Here is a 3,501-nt window from a genome sequence, read left to right as displayed (position 1 = left end):
TTTTGTGTGTTGGTAGCATTCTGTTAAAGGGATGTGCTATAATTAGCCAAACTTCACTGCTGGGCATTTAAACAGTTTACCATTTTGTAGCACGTTTGCAGTGAACAGTGTAGCACACACTTCTGATTTAGGATAAATTCCTCAAAGCATGTACGCATATGGTTTTAAACTTTCCATTTTGTTCTTAGGCAGGTTCCTTCAGCATACATCTCACTCAGGGGTATACATTTTCCTTATTTTATATAAAAGTCGTAGTTTCCAGATTCTTGGGAGAACTGTGCAGCAGCCTCTTTTATCTAACTTTCTTCTGACCAGTGGATTCTGATGTGGCCCTTTGAAATGAGCTTGGGAGAGGCTTCTGTGATGCTTGTATTTTCAGTCTCAGATAAACGGCATTTTAAACAATCTGAAATGAGTATGTGAAAGTAGCGATCGTGGGTGTAGTCTTTCTGAAGGGCAGCTGAGCAGTATCGGTATTGAATGTGCACACCCTTTGACTCAGTAGAAGATTTTAATTGTGGCCTAAAGATGCAATCAACCCAAGATACTCTTGCTTCCATAACTTGTGATAAATCAACGCCACAGGTTCTCTGCAGCCTTAAAAATGACAGAACAGATTCATTAACCTGTTTTGGTTTGAGGATCTTGCTAAGAATCTGGTAAATGCTGTGTCTTCAACCCACGAAAATGCATTTATGTACAGTATTTAGCTGTCAATTTCATTAGTTCATGGTTCTCTGAAGTCCATCTGTGATTGAGGCCAAGCTAAACCTTCTTGATCTAAATCTTTAATGGCAGGGGAAAATGCGCACACTGCACTGATTACTGATATGTAAAAATTATGATCTCACTCCATTCCCTCTGCCGGTAGCATTCACACAGATGGCTCCTTGTTCAGACTTCAGTGGAAACCTCACCTCAGGAGAGCCCTTCCTGATTATACCCTATCAGTATAGGCCTTACCCTCCTGCCTATCCAATTCTCAGCACCCCATTCTTTTCTTTAATAACACCTTTGTGATGATACATTTGTGTACTGATTTATGGCCTCTACAAGAGCAGAGTCTAAGTGTGACTTGTTCATCACTGCATCCACAAGCCACAGCCAGGACTACTTGTTTTTTGTGAGCCAAGAGTAGTTTTCACAGGTGAACATCTAATCAATTGAAGACAGGAAAGGCCAACTTGGAGCCCTAATTCAGCAAAATGTTTCCCCCAAAAAGAATTCCATTCTTGTTGCCGGAATCCAAAGTTCCAGGTTCAAGTACTCAATGTTCGTCTAAATCAAACACTGAAATGGAGGCTTGGAGAATCTAATCAATTGAAGACAGGAAAGGCCAACTTGGAGCCCTAATTCAGCAAAATGTTTCCCCCGAAAAGAATTCCATTCTTGTTGCCGGAATCCAAAGTTCCAGGTTCAAGTACTCAATGTTCGTCTAAATCAAACACTGAAATGGAGGCTTGGAGACAGAGAAAGGTTTATTTGAACTAGCCAAAGCAAGAAGACAGGCAAGCCCAAGTTTCTCTGGTCCATCTCACCACAGAAACAGAGGCAAGGAATTTTATAAGGCCGAGAGGAAAGGGAGGAGGAGTCTTGGGGAAGTTAACAGAAAATCTGTGTTTTCTCTGACTCCAGGTATTAGGTAACTATAGGCTCCTTAGTGCCAGCGGCAGCTGGGGCTGGGTCATCCTGTGGTTGCAGTTTTGTTGACAGCCTTCATTGTTTTCTGCAAAACAGACTCAAAGTCTGCTCATGATCTTTGGGTCATCTCTTCCAGCTTAATGGAAAACCAGACATCAACTTATAATTGTATTACAGGAACAAGTGGTTCTGGAAGGGAAGTTAACAGCTACCAGCAAGCAAAAGTTTAACTGTTACCTTATTGTTACTCCAAGTGTACCGCTGCTCCTAGGAATTCAGCCCGTCCTGCTTGGTCAAACAGATTTTTTAAAGCTATCTTTCCCTTCCCCTAGCTGAGGCCGGTTCTGAAGAGGGTCAAGAGAACAGCCAGGGAAACTGGGGGTTTGTCCCCTGGTTTCATTTTCATGAGCAGACCCTTGTCTTAGTCCATTTTCTGTTGCCTGCAACAGAATACTTGAGACCAGATAATTTATAAGGAACAGAAATTTATTTCTTACGGTTCTGGAGGCTAGGAGGTCTGTGGTTGAGGGGCGCACTGGGTGAGGGCCTTCTTGCTGGTGGGGGACTCTCTGCAGTGTCTCGGGACCCATCAGAAGCCAAACTGGCTTTTCTAACAGATCCACTCTTGTTACAACCCATCAATCCATTAACCCATTAATCTATGAATGGATTAATCCATTCATGTGAGCAACACCCTCATGACCCAATCACCTCTTAAAGGCCCCACTTCTCAGTACTGTTACATTGGGGTAGAGTTTCAAAATGAGTTTCAGAGGGGACAAACATTCAGACCACAGCAATCCATATTTTAAGAAGTACTCGGTTGTTATATTAAATTTCACCAATAAGAACTTTATGGACACTTCTCTCTGATTATACAAGTACTTAAATAAGATCCTTGATGGCCCGCAGAGCCTAAAATATTTGCTCTGGGGTCCTTTATAGGAAAACGTTTGCAGACCCACAGCCTACAGCAATACTTGGCATATAGCATGCAATCCATAAGCATCTGATGGAGATTTTTCTAGCAATAAAAGAAATGAATCTAAAATACGTATACATCCATTTGCACAGAAAAAAACAGATACAGCCAACCAAGAGTTAACAAAGGTAATCCCAAGAGGGTCGGATTAGAGGGGATGTCCACAGACCACACTTCTCTACTGTTCGCCGCCTCTGGTTATCTTTCTCACAATGAGCATGTGGCAGCCTCATCATTTCAGAAGCAACGTCACCGCATCTTTCAGGGAGGCGCTGTGCGCTCCGGGCCTGCAGCTTGAGGCCAGTGGGGGAAGAGTCCTCCGCCCCAGGCTTCCTTACCAAAGCAAAGGGTAAGACGGGAGAGCCCGAGCAGGAGGATCTTCTGAACCTAAAAAGCCCAGCTGCGATCCCCCGCGCCAAGTCCGTGGCTTCCCAGCTCTGCTTCCACCCCCGGCCGCCCGGAGCATCCCGCACTTACCTCACCCCGAAGTCTCCTCGCCGCACCCGCGAGAAGGAAACAGAGGTCCTGACCCGGGCAGGAACTCCCCAGACCCCTTGTCCGGTGGGCAATGCAGCTAGCCAGCCCCTCGGTCCACGAGGCAGGCCTGTGAGGATACCCCCCAGCCACGACGGACGAGCAGTCACCGGCGCACTTCTAACCATCCCTCAGCGCCGCGCTATGGATTCCGCTTGGCGCATGCGCGGGGAAACCTGCGCACGTGCGCCTCGCTAGCCCCTCCCACGCGCCTGGACTCGCGCGGCCTTTTCCTGCCCGCCCCCTGCCCTCACTTCCGCGGTTTCCCGGCGACCGCCGTAAGTGGCGGGGGGGAGGGGCCCGCGCAGCCCCCCCGAAACCGGGTCCCCCCCCCCCCTCCCCCC

General features: G+C 47.0%; 1 long non-coding RNA gene across 1 annotated transcript; it reads right to left on the bottom strand.

Moving 5' to 3' along the window:
• Positions 1-1,460: 1,460 nt before the first annotated feature.
• On the bottom strand, positions 1,461-2,968 carry LOC103598941. The gene is made up of 2 exons (XR_551246.1): positions 1,879-2,968; positions 1,461-1,777 (listed from the first exon to the last, which is right to left on the bottom strand). It is a non-coding gene; the product is annotated as an uncharacterized LOC103598941 (long non-coding RNA).
• Between the last annotated feature and the right edge of the window lie 533 nt (positions 2,969-3,501).

This window comes from Galeopterus variegatus, unplaced genomic scaffold (genome assembly GCF_000696425.1).
Source record: "Galeopterus variegatus unplaced genomic scaffold, G_variegatus-3.0.2 Scaffold2794, whole genome shotgun sequence".
NCBI lineage: Eukaryota > Metazoa > Chordata > Mammalia > Dermoptera > Cynocephalidae > Galeopterus > Galeopterus variegatus.
This window is presented reverse-complemented; position numbering and strand designations above follow the sequence as displayed.